This window comes from Crinia signifera, chromosome 2 (genome assembly GCF_055691185.1).
Source record: "Crinia signifera chromosome 2, ASM5569118v1, whole genome shotgun sequence".
Classification (NCBI taxonomy): Eukaryota; Metazoa; Chordata; class Amphibia; order Anura; family Myobatrachidae; genus Crinia; species Crinia signifera.
The window spans coordinates 84,542,122-84,561,524 of record NC_139218.1 but is presented as its reverse complement, the minus strand read 5'-3'; the positions used below and the strand labels follow the sequence as shown (position 1 = coordinate 84,561,524).

Below are 19,403 nucleotides of genomic sequence, written 5' to 3'. Positions count from 1 at the left end.
ATAAGAGCTATAAAAAACAATTGTGTTCAATGATGATCGCCACCTTCTCAAGCCATTTTTTTTGTATTAAGAGCAAACAATACATTTAAAAAAAGCAATAAAAAGAAAAGGCTCACCAAGCAGTTAAAAAATGCAAGTACTTAATTTGCATAATGGACTTGACATACAGTACAACAGAATTTTAAGACATCATATAACCAAAATACAAGTGATCATTGAACACCGGAGCAAGCTTTTCAACAGCACAATATACACAATGAATGCCAATCACTTTGCGCTGTGCTCTCTCCCTGTCAGAGGCCAATGAGAAGCACTATCAACTTGTTTAATTGAGGATTTTTATGAGAGTATTGAATAGCTAATGTTTCTCTAGTGCAGGCATGTCCAACGTTGGCCCTCCAGATGTTGTGAAACTACACATCCCAGCATGCTTTGCCACAGTTTTGCTATTAGAGAATGCTAAAACTATTGCAAAGCATGCTGGGATGTGTAGTTTCAAAACATCTGGAGGGCCAACGTTGGACATGCCTGCTCTAGTGTTTAATATTACTTGTACAGTGTATTGACAGAAAGCATTATGTAACTGGAAAGCATAATAATGGTTTAAGTATGAAGGCTAATTTAAAGTAACACAAGGTCTAAAAAAAAAACCCCACTAGATATAACTAAGAAAAAAACAATTATTTCTTAATCAAGTTGCTTAGTTGCTACCCTATGTGTTCTCTGATAAATACAATAGAGACTAACCTTTCACTGTACATATTCCCAGAAGAACCAGGGAAAAATATAACGAAGTTGAGAGATCAGGGAAAGCCAGCCAGTCCAGCATGCTAAACCAGAGATTTGCACCATGATTTAAAAGCAATTATTGGTACTCTTTACCTAGAACGGCGCCCATCGCGACCATTGTATGCACTTAAAAACGGGTGCGATGCGATGCCCGCGATTTCCCATAGGGATCAATGTTAAAAGTGAGATTGGACGCGATTTTAGTGTTCAATGCCTCAATGCCCGCGATTTTTCCATAGGAAACAATGTTAAATGGGCCACAGAGCCCAAATAGTCACCCTAAAGTCTGAAATGGCCCCCACAATTGTTAACGCCACCCCACGATCAACGTCAACCCGAAGCGTGGCGAGCGCAGCGCGCCCGCGAGGGGTGGCGGTACGCGTCCTCCGACCTTTTCATACCCCCACTATCCACGTCGGCGCTGAGTTGAGAATAGAATAGTGTGTCGAGCGCAGCGAGCCACCGAGCCCGAAGCGTGGCGAGCGCAGCGAGCCCCGCGAGGGGACGCGGATACCTTCACAGGTAAACGCGTCCCTTCGCGGGCTTCACAGGTATCCACGTCCGCTCGCCACGCTTCGGGCTCGGTGGCCCGCTGCGCTCGCCACACTATTCTATTCTCAACTCCACGCCGACGTGGATAGTGGGGGTATGAAAAGGTCGAAGGACGCGTACCGCTGCGCTCGCCACGCTTCGGGTTCACGTTGATCGTGGGGTGGCGTTAAAAATTGTGGGGGCCATTTAAGACTTCAGGGGGACTATTAGGGCTCTGTGGCCCATTTAACATTGTTTCCTATGTAAAAATCGCGGGCATTGAGGCATTTAACACTAAAATTGCGTCCAATCTCACTTTTAACATTGATTCCTATGGGAAAATCGTTTATGTGCATACGATGGCCGCGATGCCTGCGATTTTTTACCCCCGACGCCCGCGATGCTAATCGCGGGCGCCGTTCTAGGTAAAGAGTACCCAATTATTTTACAGTTCGTATACACTATTTAAGAGCAGAATACAACAAATTAAGCTACTAATGCAGGAAGTCAAACAAAAAAAAAAGATTTTCCTTTTGACAAAGCCCTCTCTCAAAACGTGTATTGCTCTCACGGATTGGGTATGAAATCCCGACAGGGTCAAAATCCCAAAATATAGAATGTACAGGTGAAACAGTGTACATGACTTTCGCCCGACAGGTGCGAGATCGACATGGATTTTTTCACAGTTTTTTGACCCGAATGTCGACACAGTCGACATGGACACAGTTGCAAGTGAACCATAGCCCCTCGCATCACTCGCTATGCTTTGGGCACGGCGCCTCGCTGTGCTCGGCACACTATTTTATTCTCCCACCACGCCGTAGTGGATGGTAGGACATGAAATACCGCCTGTCGGCACATGTCGGTTCAAAAAACAGTGAAAAAACCCATGTCGACCTTGCACCTGTCGACCGAAAGTCATGTAGACTGTTTCACTTGTACATTCTATATGTCGGGATTTTGACCCTGTCGGGATTTTGACTGCATCCCGCTCTCACGACACAGTGTACATTTTAACATTGACTGCAGCCCAAAAATAATAAAAGGTAAAAAAAAATAACAATGATTATAAAGTAAATGGACAAGAGCCATGGTCTGACCCATAATACTATAGTGCCCACTCCCTCAAATGGTTCCTTTATTTCTAAAAAAAAAGGTAAATATTTTTATAGCAGGAGAAGAAGAAAACACATTCATGGTTGTCAAGAAAAACACAGAACCCAAACCAATACTATTACATTATGTGTAGTATCACAGTAATAATTCATTAAATGGCAAAATTATTATGACCACCGGGATAGTACTTTGTTGACTCTCTTTTGCTTAAATATGGCACAAATTCAACTAGACAATAATTCTAACTGTCCTCATGAATGAAAGCCCAGACTTTTCAATTAAAATATGCCCAATACAACAATGTTGTCCTCACTATACTGAGGAGTCATGATGATGCAAGAATCCATACTTTCGTGGTGTTATCTCCATACCCTCATCCTATCATCTTCATAATGTAATTGAAAACCAGATTCATTAGATCACTTCACCCATTTTTAAACATTTTCTGTCCAATTTCTGTTTCCCTAAGAAAACGGAATGGTGATTCACTCAGTTTGCAGAATTTAGTAATGCTGCACATGCCTGATGCTTCTGTAGTTCATATGATGTAATGTTTAGCCATCTGAATCCAGATTATCTGAATGTTGCAAGACTATAGGGTTGAACAAGTCTGGCCAGTTCTTCTCAAGTATAGAAGTAGCTGATAAAAACTACAGGCCTTATGTTTAGACTCATTTTATTTGTCTGCTGTCTACTCTAACTTTTAAGGGCCCCTTACACTTGTGAGACTGCCAGCTTTGACCCAATTCAGGTGGAATGGGTCAATTTATCTCACAAAATCTGATGTGCCTGGTGACAATCTTAGGTGCCTGATGTGTAGGACCCAATGCACAATCCCGTGCCATTGGGTATAACCAAGAGATCGCAAGAGATTGATCCTCCTGCGCATAGGATAAATCTCGAGTCAATCAGGTCCAACTTGTTGGACAATAAGTTGGACGAGTGTAAGGGGGCATTTAGGGGGGTATTCAATATGGGGTCACGGCTGTCGAGCTAGCCCGACAGCTGTGACCCTGACCCGTTCTCGGTTTGCTCGACCGAGAACAAGAAGGCGGGATTAAATTTCCCGCCTGCAGCAGGATGAGAAGAGGCCGTGGCTGCGAGTTACGGCAGGGAAGAGACTAGCTGCGGCCGGGAGCTAGTCACTTCCGGCCGTTCTCGGCAGAACGAGCCCAATTGCTTGTGAAGTCGGGCTCATTCTGCCGAGATACCCTGTTCAATGCTGTCAGGGAAGACAGCATTGAATAGGGCCCCGCAGCCATCTCTCCGGTCGGGAGATGGCTGCGGGTGATTGAATACCCCCCCCCTAACTCCTTAACTTTAACTGTTCATTTCAAACAATTCCCCAATCAGATCATGTTGTTTACTCAATATTTCATGAATGATACAAATCATTAGTCTCTGAATGGCATTACCTGTCCACTCTTATACATATTCACTCATCTGCCGAACAGCTACGTTGTATATAATCAACGGATGGTCATAATAATTTAGCCACTCATTTTAGATCAATGTAGCAAACTTAACTCCTGTAAAATAATCAAACATCAAGTTGGATTGCCAACTCTTACTATGAAAACAAGTGACAATATGCAGTCAACTCAAACTGCCTCCACCAGAGCCAAACACAACATTATATATATGCATGTTTATATTTATGTATGTGTTTGTGTATTAAGTGTTTGATCGGATTGTATTTGTGAGTGATGTAATATCATAGGTCTTAACTATATCAATTAAACAGGTCTGGCGTTTATTTCAAGTGTGGCATTTGCAGATGAAAGCTGTATATGCACACACAATATGCCGTTAAATGAGTTCTCAATGCAGGGAAATAGGCAATCCTCAGGCTGCAAAGACTAACAGACAAAAAAAAAAGGTAATGGGAGCCTTAAGAGTGGACAAATTGAAACTTTCATAAATTGAGAGAGAAATAAAAGCCTGAACGCACTGGTTTTCTTGGCAACACTAAAGAGGGTTAGACATCCATGAAAAGAAGTGAATGGATCACAAAATCTTTTCATTGGTAAAGAAAAACCACTTTACAACATCAAGCCTAGTGCAAAACACTCACCAGGAGATATTATCCAAGTTTAAGAGAATGAGTGCAGAGGGTCCACAACAAGGTGTAAAATATTCATAAACCTCAAGAATAAAAAGGCCAGATTAGACATTGACAGCAAAAATTTAGAAAAACTAATTTTAAACTTTTGACCGTCTACACCTGGGGTAGCCAACTCCAGTCCTCGAGAGCTACCAACAGTTAATGTTTTCCAGATCTCCTCACAGAATCACAAGTGAAGTAATTGGCTCCACCTGTGGATATTTTAAAATGTGAGATTAAGTAATGAGTGCACCTTTGCAGCAGCTAGGTGTCTGGAAAATGTGAACTGTTGGTAGCTCTCGAGGACTGGAGTTGGCTACCACTGGTCTAGACACTGGGGTATATTCAATGACTATTGGATCCATTCCGACATTCATTTGTCAGAATGGATCCAACATGCTCTGTTCAATCAGCAGTCAAATCCAACGGTCTGATTTGGCCACCATTGCTGCTCCCCCGGGCGGTGCCGGGACCGGGTGAGCAACTGAGGAGGCGGAAGTTATGTGACCGGGCGTGGACAGCACCCTCTTCGGTGGTTAAGCTGCTTTTTTAAAAGTCGGATTGAGATAGTCAGGAATGGGGCCAAAACCTGCCGGATTTAGCCACGTTCCAACAAAAGCAAGTGGATCCACAGCTATTCCACCAACCCACGTGGTTTTCAACAGGTCGGAACTCCTGACCATAAAAAAATAAAAAAAAATAAAAAAGACCTTATTTAATAGGTCTTTAATAGGTCCCCTTCTGACCTATTCAAAATCAGAAACTGACATCTTTCTGACAAGACGAATGATTATTAATCATGCAGACTGCATCAGCACTCCATTACAATTGTAGATAATATCACAAGCCTGATGCCATCAAACAAATCAATATCAAATAAACAAAATCAAGATTATTCATGCCGCACTTACTGACTTATTAATGCTGGATCAAAGTCAAATCACAGTTCCTCTTAATGAAAAAAATCAAAATGTAGAGGAAGTGCACAAAACTATTTCTTTTAATGTGCACCTTTCAGTGAATTTCAACATCGATGACAGACCATGCTGCCATCTTTTCAAACTTTTGGAAAGTGAGATGATTATGTATAGAGAAAAGAAAACATGCCAAATATCAATAAATGCCTCTGAAGACTGTACAGTATATGGCATATCACCAACAAAAACTATCAAAGTCATGGTGCCTCTTAGGTTACCCTTTAAGCAGGTGAAAGAAAAGTTCTCTATGCTTGAGATTTGTATAGTGACATGTAGCTAGCATGAGCCAGTGAAAGGGCAGGTAATAAATGTGAATTGTGTGGATGGCGGCATTGCACACATCTATGGATGTAGATGGATGTAGTCTGGAAATGATGGGTGCTTGTTAAGATTATCCTGTTTTTGAACTGGATAAAAATATAATTTGCAAAACCTGTGCCTTTTTATGGGGAACCTAAGGGGCTCTGGAATTGCTTCCCTTCCTTCCAGTGGTACATCTGTGGAAAAGACCTCACTTGGGGCTTAGGTCCTGTCATGTCAGCCATAGCCTTCTACATAGACTCCTCTTCAGGTCCTTCTCCAGGGATTGATTTATTAACAGTTTCATAAACGACGCAGTTGGTTCTGTTGTGCTTTACACTTAGAAATAGGTATAAAACAAATCGGGTAGTTACAGACAGTCAAATGGTAGTATGGCTCTGCTCACAAGCTTACAATCTATAGAGAAAAAGGCATGCATACACAAGGATAGTTATTCTGTATTGCATAATGGTCCACCAGATTGCAAAGGTTCTTGGTGGGTTGAATGATATGGTAACATAGGACTTTCTACGGGCTGCACCCACTCTGTGGAATGCCCTCCCAAGCACAATAAGACTCTACTCCAGTCTTCAAACCTATAAGCGTTCCCTAAAAACTTATCTCTTCAGGCAAGCTTATCAAATTCCAGAACCAGTCATAGAACCTTGCATTCTGGTGGAATCGATGCAATAAAGAATACAGTATCTCTTATGTGTCAATGCCTATTTCCCTATAGATTGTAAGCTTGCGAGCAGGGCCCTCCTACATTTTGACTGTCTGTAAATACCCTGTTTTGTTGTATCACTGTCCCCTTTGTAAAGCGCAACAGAATATGCTGCGCTATATAAGAAACTGTTAATAAATAAATAAATAATAAATAAACACAGCAAATTAAGCTAGGAGTGAGCAAGTTTGTGCTATAAAGTAAGGATGTAATTGGACGTAAAAGGTTTATGAAGGTAATGTGGGCAGTTCTGGAATCTGATCAGCTTGTCTGAAAAGGTGAGTTGGAATGTTTGCAGGTTTGGAGACTGGAGGATAGTCTTATTGTACATGGGAGGACATTCCACAGAGGAGTGTGGTATATGGTCCCGACTGGCCGGACTCAGACAGCGGGGCAAGCGCAACAAAGCCCCTTGTGGGCACGGTGGCTCGCTACGCTTGCCACCTATCCTATTCTCCCTCTATGGGGGTCGTGGCCCCCCACGAGGGAGATAGCAGGCGGCCGTCAGGGTAATGAAAGTCTGGATCCAGAAGTCGGGGTAATGACTGTTGGGAAACTGTCCGGCACCCCCACAGAGTGGGTGCAACCCAAGAAAGACCTGCAATCGTGAATGGGAGCAGGTAATGTGTGTGGATGAGAGACTTAGGGGCCCTACATACGGATAGATTTGTGCCAGAGATTCATAATGGGAGATTCAGCATGAGAAATTTCCCTACACAGAATCTCTCAGATAATGAGCCCACACACAGAGATTTGTGCCAGAGACTCATAATGGGAGATTGAGCATGGGAGATTTCAAATCTCTCACAGCGACACCTCACTACGCCCCTGGTCGAGCAGCCTGTCCCATCCGCCTCTTGTCCACCGCCGTTCTGACAGGCCACTCACCTCCTCTGCTGAGAGTGGCTGTCAGCTGTTCCAGACCCATCCCCCGTCGCTCTCAGCACAGGACTGGACTTAAACAGCATGACGTAAGGGCGCACAATGCACAATAAAACCTGTTTAAAGGGCAGCGCGCTGTGCCCTGTAATACAAACCGTTAAAAGGGTGACCACAAATAAAGTGGTGTCACATTATAGTGATCAGCTACGTTTCTACGTCAGAGCAGTCACACTGAATCCCCCTGAAAATCTAATCACGATTGAACACAAATCTATCTAAATTGAGCCTATTGCTTCATGCAGAAATATTACACTTTGATACAGACCGCAAGAAAACGGATTGCTTCCGCAGTGACCCAGTCATTGGAACACCCGGTGGACTCTCCCGCAAGTTCTTTCACTCTCTCCTGCCTGAGACACGCTGCGCGGCAGCAGATAGGGAGTTCCCGCTTCCTGATGCTGCTGTGGGACGGCTGTGAGCCGAGCAGACAGGATTTCTTAATGGACGGCTGAAGTGGCTATGTCCAGGGTTCAATGGACGGCAGAGGTGGCTGGACGGCTTCAGTGATCGCTCAGAAGGCACCAAAAAGCAGAAATGTGCGTGGCCTTCTGAGCTACCACTATGAATTTACAAGCACGGCTGATGTCAAATCGCTCAGAAAGTGTCTGAATATCGCTGTGTGTAGGGCCCATTAGATCTTGTGAAGAACAAAGAGGATGAGTTGGGAGATATTTTGAGATAAGAGATTATACATTGGTGTAGTTTGGGTTTATGGCCTTGTGTGTCAGTAAAAGTACTTTATATCGAATACAGGTAACCAAGCAGTATCTTGTGTAAGGTACAGTATGGGTGTATTTTGGATGTAACATTTTGAGACAGAATGAATGTGGGAAAAAAGGGAAATTGCATCATCTGCGTACAAATGATACTAAAAAGAGCGGATAAATTTGCCAAGACATGTGCTATACGTTGAGAAAACCAAGACTGAGCCCTGAGGTACTGTAACGGATAGAAGGTAGAGTAGAGGAAGTGGAATCAGAGAAACAAAACACTGAAAGTGCGGTTAGATAGGTAGGATGAGAAAGTAGAAAGAGCAGTGTTCTGAAGACCTATGGAATGTAGTGTTTGTATGAGAATGGAATGATCAACAGTGTCAAAGACAAAAAAGATCAAGAAGAATTAGAAGAGAGGGTTGGGCTCCATCTTATACCCCTTTCACACTGCAGCTCTTAACCGGTATATTGCCCTTTTTTTCGCCTTTTAAAACGGTTAGAGCTGCAGTGTGTGAAAGCGCCAGTCTGCATTTACCGGTTACAAATAACCAGTACTTGCAAACTGGTAAAAAGCAGAGTCCTACACGGTTCAGAGTCGTTTTTTTATGCAGTGTGAACCGGTATATAGGACTCAGACAGCAGTGAGCTGGTTAACAACGCAGTGAATATTTGATGAGCGGGACCCGCTCATTACATATGCACATATTTAACGAGCCGCTCATTACATATTCCTATATGTAATGAGCAGGTCCCACTTTAACTATGCACTGCACTGTCTAGCTACTGTCTGTCCTGTTCTCCTCCCTGCTTTCACACTGCAAACCTGTTTGAGCACGGTATTTTTGTGCGGTGTGAAAGGGGTTTAAAACGGTAACATCACCTGCAATGTCAAAGGGGTTAAGTGGGTCAGACCCATTTTAAATACTGTTTCAAAATAACGGGTCTTAAACAATGTGAAAACAGTATAATATTTCCTTGAGTTCCACCACCATTCCAGAACCACTTAAAGCACTGGCTGCAGAATGGGTAGAGCACCTCTCCAGCCTGGTGCCTTCTTGCTTTGCATACTCCACTACTCTGTGTTTTTAGTTTTGATGTTAGAAGTTATATATTTTTGTTCAACAAATCTGAAAAACGCGGCTTACACAGAAACCCCCTAACAATTTAGACATTTATATTCACCCAAAATTAATCAAAAGGATTTAACCACTTTCTATCATATTTTATCAAAGCTTTTAATCAGTGTAAAGATAAGCCATTTCACACATTTAAGAACCCTAATTACTTTGCTTTTGGCAACAAATAAACTTCTGTATTCAATGTTAGTTTTAACTATTGTGGGGGTAAAAGCGTTTTTTTACACTTCCCCTCACACTTAATGCAGCCAATATAAAGAGAAAATTGCCATGTGACCAATCTTTACAATTGGTCTGAGCATCAATCAAGTGCGTATATAGTCACATTAATGCAAGACCATGTAAACAAATTTTACCACGGACAACTGACTATGACCCTAGTATTTGTATACTTTAGAACAGATTAGTTACAGTCTAAAGCTGGTCCTTGTTTTGTTCTAGTTTCATTGAAGTTTAACATTCTGAGAATCATATGGCCAATAATCTGACACAGATAAGCAATAACTTACTAATAAAGGGTATGCAGTTACCTCAGTACCAATTATAACTGCACTGTGTGACATGGCGGATTCTTTTGTGTGAATTGCTTACATGAACACGAACAGGTGCACCCTGAAAAAAGCCCCAATGTATTTCGTAAATTGTATTTTTTGTTGTAATATCACATTGCTTCTGAAAGCAGCCCCGTATTCATGCGTAAATGGTTCAGCGGCCAGCAAAACACAAATTTCACTGAACCTGTGTGTTTTCAGGAGACCATGTTTTTTTGTTTGTTTGGGGGAAGGGGGGGGGGGGGGGTTGGTTTGCGGAGAGAGACCAAATCGGATGGCCTGAAAAAGAAAAATACTAATGTTTTTGCTTTGAAAAGGTGCTTGAGCAGGTGGTAGGACCTGCTGGGCGCCCGACCACCTGACCTGGGACCTCCTTCCCCATGTGGCGGGGTTTGGCCAGCTGGTGGTGGTGGCAGGCAGCTCGTAGTGATGGGCAACGGGGTCCGATCGAGAGCCGGCAGCTGAGAGCTTGTAGCAGCATCTTGCCGGGCGGCGAGATGCGGCTGCTGAATATTTTGAAATGACTGGCCGGACGTTGATTGGCTGAGAGGCTCAGCCAAGCTCCTGCTTGTGCTCGGACGGACCACTCTGCCTGCCACTACGAGCTGCCTTGCCCCCCCCCCCCACCATCAGCTGGCCGGACCTCGCCACTGCAGTAGCTCCCCGGAAGTATTACATGCAATAAATCGCTGCAGGGGGGCTCTGGGAAAACTGGTTTGACTTGTCCTTAGGACAAACGGCCCAGTGCATGGGGGCGTTAAGAGTTCTCAGAGCCAATATTATATAGACCATTCATTGGACTATTTGTCTGTCTGCCCAGTTATGCATTCAAACACCCCTGCACCGATTGGCATGAAACCAATGTGAAGTGGTCCAATTGAATCCTAACCAGGCTTTAGGGAGTTCAGGTCCCAGCCAGACCTCCTGCTGGTATATGCTGTGCAGAACTTTAACCAGTTGCCGATTTATCACTGGATGTATTTGTGTGAACACTTTAATGAACTGCAATAACTGACCGAAATAACCGTAATTCTATTACATAAAAAATAACTGACTGAAGTAAATTCAACTCAATGCACTAAAATAAATGGAAAGACAAAAATGGAGGTGTATTGTGTACGTCTTTCAGGACTCCAGCAGTAGGTGGCGGTTCTGAAAAGAATGATTTCCAGGAGCCCAGAAAGCTTTTGGACGATTACCTCATTAACAGCCACTGGTCAGTGTTTCAGACACGGACATCAAATATGACCATGGCATGGAAAGTTCAGCTTGGTGTGGGCACATTTCATGCAATGCCAGACAAGGTGTTAGGCCCCAAAGACCTATTGTTTGCACGCACAATTTTTCATGCAAATATCTAATGAATAAATCATGCACATGTGTTGGACCGCGCGTATTCTTGGCGCACTTTTTTGTAAACCAATCCGGGCTGTTTATTTCTAAGGTCTTCTTTTTAAATTTCCAATAATATTGTGCAGTAATAGTTTTACCCTTCTGCAAGTCAGTAAGGAAAATTCCCTGGAAATCCTAACCTTTCCAGTTGACAAAAACAGTTTTTGTGTTCATCGGTGCACTTTCCCCAGGCATTGTACATTGTTATGACTGCTTCTTTAAAGGCCCCCATACACTAGTAAGATTTATCTGACCTGTAAATTGCATCTGATTTCCCTTGAACTTCCCCGGCAGCTTCCCAGGAGGCCTACATACAATTTGACACTTGATGTGCCGTTTTATACATCCAATTTGCGTCAGATAAATCACATGTGATTTATCTGACGCACAGTGTCAGCTTCCCTGAGCAGTCAGCGGACTCCCTGATCCTAGGCTGTCCCTATGAGCCCACAACTTCCTGATCCTAGGCTGTCCCTATGAGCCCACGTCCCCTGTGCCAGGAGACCTGGAGCCGGTTTCTCTTTTTTTATAGTTTTTATTTTATTTAATATTATATTAATAATATTGATTTAATAATATTGTTACCAATATAATTATTTCTAGTTGTTAGCTGACACGCGTGCTGAAATAAATCAAAGAGAGTGCTGATGATTAACAGGGTAGTGTGTGCGGTGGGTATGATAAATAGTGCTGGTCTGGGGGAGTGTACCACGGATGGGATTGCTGTGGCAATAATTATCTACTGAATGTGAACAACAAGCAGTGCTCTGTCTCCTCCGGGCTGAGCTCCAGCAGCGTACGGTGTCTGTGCGGCTCTCTGTGGACTCCTGTGTTCAATTCTTATAACACTGGAGTCTACAGAGAGCCGTGCAGGCAATCAGGTGCCGTACACTGCCGGAGCTCAGCCCAGAGGCGTCGGAGCACTGCTTCTTTTACCGCTCAGTGCTGTCACTTTGTTTGTGACAGCCTGACAAGAGGACGCTGTGGCGGCTTCTCTCCGGCAGCCGAGCCATTTCCGGTGACGTACAAGTGCTGCGGGGGGCGGGAGGAGGGTCCAAACTTATAGATATATCGGATCTGATACATCATGGGTGCAAAAGCACCCACGATGTGCCCATGATGGGTCAGATGCCGACATATCTTATGTTCAGCAGGTCCGATCACCTGATCAGATCCGATGCGCACGGGACCGCGCATCAGATCAGATGTCAAACACATGCGAGTTTTGACCGATGTCACCCGATTTATCGGCCAAAGTGCCGATATCGGGTGAAATTGGCCGAAAATCGCATAGTGTATGGGGGCCTTAAGACTGTAGTGGTGGATCCAAGTTTCGTCAGCAGCAGTCACGAATAGACATAAAAAATCCTGCAGATTGCGTTTAAACATCAGAAAACTCTGCTTTGAAGCGTCCTATGGAGTGCATTTGAGTCAGCAATCGCGGCACCCATCTTTTTCATTTGCAGAAAATTATAGATCAGTCCCGACGAGATACCTATGACCTCAGCAATCTAACACACCTTCAACTCCGCAATCTACCATAATACCATGGATTTTCTCCACCATGTTAGATGAGGTGATTCAACTGGGCGTCCAGAGTGCACTTAGTCTTCACTGAGTTCGGCCATGCTTAAAAGTTAGTTTATCAAGAAATTGACTGTTCCCGTAGGAGTAGCGTCCCCATGAACTTAGTCTAACACTGCTTTGATCTGCGCTGCTGTCCACTTCTTTAAGTAACAGTTTTGAGCAAACGACTACCACAATTCACTACAAATGACTACCACAATTTAACAAAGCTGGCTGCAATTTGGCTGGAGTGTGTGTGTGTGTGTCCAGTCATTACATCGCCAAAGGGATAGAGGTGCCATCTCTTAAGCCTATGTGACTTCTCCAAGGGGAGACGTTGCATGCAATGCTCCTTTAACGGCCAGTAAGTTTCCCGGGCTGTAGGATCAGATATTATCTATCAGATGCATTGTATGCATTCCTATTCACTGCTGCTGGAGAGGCTATCCACAGCAAGTAAAATCTCCAACACTGATGCGCACGGGACCAAACACATACGATTTAGCCATTTTCAACAGATTTCTCGGTCCAATCCATCTGAATCGGGTAAAAAGTGGCCAAATCACACTGTGTATGGCCAGCTTTAGAAATTTACCACATGACACTGGTGCAGTTAAATGTTTGTTCATAGTTTGCAAAGGAGTTAAATGTTGGTACTTTTGTAATAGCCGGCGCCCGGCTCCGCTACGTTTTCAGCGTAGGCTAAGCTACGCTGTCAGCGTAGCCCAACGGCTGCCTAGCATAGTGACCGTCCCCGGCATCCATGGCAAGCCTAGTGAGCGCCTCTCACACAGCGCCGGTAACCGCCAGATTCTCGGCGCAGGCGCGCTCGAGCTGTCTCAGTAATTATTGCGGCAGGGTACAGCAACCCTGCCCGTGTCCACTTCAGGGAGAGCCTCCTTTTCAAACCCCACACTATCCACTCCTGCCCGAAGCATGGCGAGCTCAGCAAGTCCCGTGAGGGGATGCGTTACGCGTCCCCCCGACCTGTTCATACCCCCACTATATAAGTGTGGCGAGCCACCGAACCCAAAGCATGGCGAGCGCAGAGAGCCCCGCGAGGGGAAGTGGATTAATTTACATCTATTCCATGTCCCCCCGTATGGCTCGCCACACTTTATAAAATCAACTCCACGCCGGCGTGGATAGTGGGGGTATGAACAGGTCGAGGGGCACGTAACGCGTGCACTTGCCACTTTTCGGGCTGGCGTGGATAGTGGGGGTGTTTCAGAAACACATATCTGACAGGGATGCTGACTACGCTGGCCGGGGGAACACTACGCTACTTCTGACAGGGATGCTGACTACGCTAAGCGGCTGCGGGAACACTGCGCTACTTCTGACTGACTGCGCTGGCCGTGCGAACACTACGCTGATTCTGACAAGGACGCTACGCTACCTATGTAATGGGTGCCGTGCTATTAGACAAGTACCTAAATCTTTTATGAATAGACTCTCCTAGGAGGTCTTATCTTTATTCTCTCAGGACAGGAGAGGAAAACCTATGCATAACAATCAGAATGTACTGAAAAAAAGAGAGCTGTAGCAAAACAAAATATTAATTCATGGAAATATGGGGAAAATTAACAATAATTTCACTACTGATAGCCTTACGGAGTGATATCCTTTTTTCAAAAAATACTGTAAAATAAAACTAATAAGTGCTTATTATATCTTATGGATGGGTAGGTATGGGTTCAATAAAGTATTTAAAAAAATGTTAACAGGGTTGACATGTTAGGAAATTGTATCTTACACGTGTAGCTCTTAAAGCACCCCCAATACACTATACGATTTGAGCCCGATTTCACTGGATACCGGCGGATTAGACTAAGAAATTGGCCTAAATCGCATTTGTATGACATCCGATCCTATGCATGGTCCAATGTGTATCAGAAACGGTTCGGAGGTGCTGCCCGTCTGACCCCCTCCCGGCAGTGGGGAACGGGACTGCATGTGAAACATCATATAAAGAATGACCATATGCAATGTATCACATATGATCCTGCTGCCCTGGAAGGTCCTGTGTGGCTCAAAGGGGATTGGATGCGACTTCTCCCCTCGGAGAAAACACATAGCACATGGAGGCCTTCAATTTACATAGAGCAAGGTAATTAAGCATACTCTCCTAATCTGAGAAATCTGGCATAGAAAGGGCGTTAACTGGTAGAGAAAAAAAACCTCTTGCTTGGATGCTAAGTGTTTGAAGTCGTACAAAAATAGGCAACAAATGAATAATCAAAGGCTGACTTTTCTTGAAACAGCCTACACATCAAGAGTTTAAAAGTACTTTTCCTCATTTAACATGACAAGTTAAAGCAGTTAGGAATGAGGTAGGGGGATGTTTAGTGCAAAATGCAGTCCTCAGATACAGCTCATAATTGTTAATCTGTTTAACACTTTTAAATCTGAAGTTATGTAACAAGCTGCAGGATATATGTTTATTGCCCTTCAAGAGCAAACAAAAGAGCAATAGGAGTAGGAAAACTAAAAATCACATGACCTGGAGAGCATCCAATTAGCCTTTTTTTAAGGATGCTAAAAGGACTTGGTTGGTATTTAAGTTTACAATTCAACCTGCTGCATAAATTATCTATTACAGGGCATCCAATCTAGACACACTCTTCAGACCATTAACCACTTACTAGTAGATATATTTTTTCCTTTTTCTAAAAATCAAACCGTGTCACAGAGCAAATTAAATGGATACCATAGAGGCGTGATTTATGCAAAAATCAAATCTGTATGCAATATTCCTCCAGTCATAGCAGTGCACCAAGGACTGTAGAAAACATTTGAATGTTTCTCAAACACAGTTTAGAAAGAGATAGAGAGAGGGGAATTTCATCCCAACAGTTTCTATTGATTATATTTTTTTTCTTGCCTAATAGCACAGCAGGGAGGTGCAGCTCCATGATATACCATCTAGTTTCCTAAAATGCTGTACGGGTCAGTGGCACAACTTAAGGGCAAGCAGGCTGCATCCACCTGCCGGAGGCCCCCTGTTTGCTAAACAAAACCTTAACACCAAGCTCCCAGGAGGGAAAGCTGCAACTATCATTTCAGAAGAAACAATGGAGAGGGTAGACCCTGAGAACTGGCCAAGATGAAATCTCATTTCTGCACCCAGCTCCATTATCACTTCATGACACTGACAAAGCCAATTGGCCCTGTTAATTATTTCAGATTTATTCTCTGGATCATGGCAGCTTGTATCATTTAGCACTGTAGCTTGCAGCATAACCTTTTATCTTATACCCTCCCTTGGAGAGGGAAAATGGAATTTAGACTTTTTAGAGCAAAGTGAGAATATTTGCTTTCAATGTGTGTGGGTTTTGTTTCTGAACATGCTTTGTAGTGAGGTTGTCTACACTACAGTATATTAGATCTTTTTCAGTATGACGTTTATTAAAATCCACTTACCGGTATGCAGGAAGTTTTCGGTTTATTGTTATTTATAATGCAAGATTACTAAATCTAAAATTATTTTACTTTTCCTAGAAAATATATTTACTTGGTTTACACATTAACAAGGGAGTTTAGGGTTTCCTCCAATATTTGCCAATAATCTAATAATTCATGAACTGTAGACATTTTCATAATATAAAAATGGACCCAAATTTTTTTTTTAGAAATAAAAACTGCAAGTTAAACCAGTGCTACAAATAAGGTACAACCATATTAAAGTATATTCCCTTTTGTTCTTATGAGATAGTAGTAGCAAGTGCTGCCACCTAGAGGCCAACAGTCTAAATTATACTTTTCATTTACATTATAATTTAGTATTTCTTTGATGTACATGAATCCAGTATGAAAGAATATTTTTCAATCTAATGTAATTTTATCAGCTTTCTAGTGACGCAAGTAATACTTTGCACTTATTACAGATGATTTGTGTCCTGACCCTTTAAGTCAAAAACTGAAAACACAGGAAATATTTTAAGACCCAAAACATTAAAAGGCAAACACACTTCGATTTACAGCACATTAGCAAGGCAAACTGGTGCTTAGCGACACTATATGGACAAAAGTTTTTGGCCACACATGTTAAATATAGAATTCAGGTGTTTCAAAGACAACCTTTGTCAAAGGTGTATAAAATCAAGCACCCAGCCATACGGACTCCATTTGCAAAAATTTCTGATACAAAATGGGTTGTTCTGAAGAGCTTGGCGACTTCAAGCGTGGTATTGTCATATGAAGCCACCATAGCAGCAAGTGGATTTATGAAATTTTATCCCGGGCTGGTTATTGCATGGACAAATAAAAGTGATATTATTAGAAAGTGGAAGCTTTTAGAAACAGCAGCAACTCAGCCACAAAGCAAGAGAGCACAAAATCACAGTCCTGCAGCCAGATGTACAGTATATGGGGCAGTATTAGGTAGAGTATTAGGGGCAGATGTACATTATTAGGACTGGAGAAGAGATAAAACTGGAGATAAAGCGGAGATAAGGTAAAAGGATATAAAGCTCCAGCTAATTGAAAACGACAGATGGGAAGTTGATTGGTTGGCTCTAGATCTCCCCCTTTTACCTGATCTCCAGTTCATCTCTCTTTTCCAGGCTAATACATCTGCCCCAAAGTGTGTAAAAAGTCACCAATGCTCCACTGATTCCATAGCTGAAGAATTTCAAAATTCCACGGGCATTAATTTAAGCTCAAATACTGTACAGTAGGAGCTTAATGAAATTGAGTTTCATGGCCTAGCAGACACATGCAAACCTCACATCACCAAGTCCAATACCAGGCATCAAATTGGGTGATGTTATGCCAGCTATAGCATGTATTTTACCCTAAAATCAACACCAGGGACTCACTTTCCCAGTATAGGTGCTTCCCTGGGTCAGGTGGCGCAGATTAAATGCCGCAAGAAGACCACTGCCTAACAGGCAAAGATAGAGCTGGTGGGTGAGATTTATTACATGCTGCGGTTGCATCCACTGCTGCTCCGTGCTATTAATGATCCTTCCAGAATCCCCAAAAGGGGTGGAAGTCACCACCAGTCCTCAGGGGCCCTGCTCCCGCTGGGCAGGGCTGGATTAAGTTCTCAGAGCACGGGGCACTCAAGGCAGGTGGCCCCCGCCGACACCACCCTACTGCAGCTCTGCCCTGCACTCCCGAACAGTGTTGAGTAAAGCTGCCATCAGGGTAAGAGAACGGATTGCAGCACCAGCCGGTCTTATGCATTTCTGCCTGTTGAATGCTACCTGTCACAAACGCCAGCTGTGAGCCCCAAGAAGACCACTGTCTTGCAATCAGTGCCACTTGTGCTGCCGTCAGCCCGTGGTCAAGTACCGCCTGCTGTCCCCGGGCCCCGCAAGATCTCAACCTGCACCGACCATGAGCTGGAGAACCACAACGTGCAGCGGGAGATATACATGTCTGCTACCAATGCCTGGAAGAGGGCAAGCATGCCAGCCTGTGGTGAAGGGACCGGGGGACATGTGGAAGCTGCACAAGGTGAGCACCTACCTGCATTCGTACACATAATTAGCTGTATACCTACTCTGCCACTGGAACTCAGCACCTACCTGTATCAATACCTATACCTGCTCTGCCACAGGCACCCACCTTTAACCCTACCTATAGCTGCTCTGCCACAGGCACCCACCTTTAACCCTACCTATAGCTGCTCTGCCACTGGCAGCCACTTGTATCCCTACCAATACCTGCTCTGCCACAGACAACAACTTTATTCCTATGTATACCTGCTCTCCCACTGCAGAGGCCTCGCTCTCAGGTGAGCTGGCTCTGAGGGGAGAGCCACAGCTGCATGTAAATTACAACTTCTCTCCTATCAATGGTGCTGAACCCCTCCAGTAGAATACGCTCCAAGTACCGTACTTCAGCCAGCTCTCTGCAAGCAGAAGGCCAGGGATGCAGGCAATAACTGGGAGGGAGCTGAAGGTTTACATATGGCTGCCTTAACTGCTATCCTGCCCTTACCCTACCCCTAGTATTGCCTGCTCCAAAACCCCTTCTTGCCACCAATACTGTCTCAGTATTGTTCAGTAACATCACCCGGCACCACCTTCTAACATGCAATCATTGACGACACAGTCTAATGACAGGGAAAGGGGGGTTTATGTCATTAGAGACCCAAGGGACCGAGCATTGTTTGTAGCATACACACTAAAGGCCCATTCACTCTAGGCGATTTTGAGCTGAAAGACGCTCAAACTTTGTGTTTCCAAGCCACCCAGCGTGTGGGTTGGGATCGTTTGGTCTACAGTATCTTGGTCGACAAGTGTTAGGTGGACACAAGCGCTAGGTCGACAGTCAAAAGGTCGACTTGGGGTTTTTCTCTGTTTTGATCCGAATGTCGACACAGTTGACATGGACACAGTTTAAAGTGCACCACTGCACTCGGCACACTTTTTTATTCTCCCGCCACGCCCTAGTGGATGGTAGGACAATACCGCCCGTCAGCACAAAAAAATGTGAAAAACCCCATGTCCACCTTTTGACTGTGGATCTAGACCTATGACGACCTAATGGTGTCAACCCAATGCTTGTTGACAAACATACTGTAGAGCAAATGACCGTATCCCCAGCGTGT

At 43.9% G+C, this 19,403-nt stretch overlaps 1 protein-coding gene across 2 annotated transcripts in view; it reads right to left on the bottom strand.

Moving 5' to 3' along the window:
• Positions 1 to 19,403, bottom strand: part of POLA1 (DNA polymerase alpha 1, catalytic subunit) — a 332,356-nt gene that overhangs the window by 165,341 nt on the left and 147,612 nt on the right. The gene's annotated exons all lie outside the window — the stretch shown is intronic.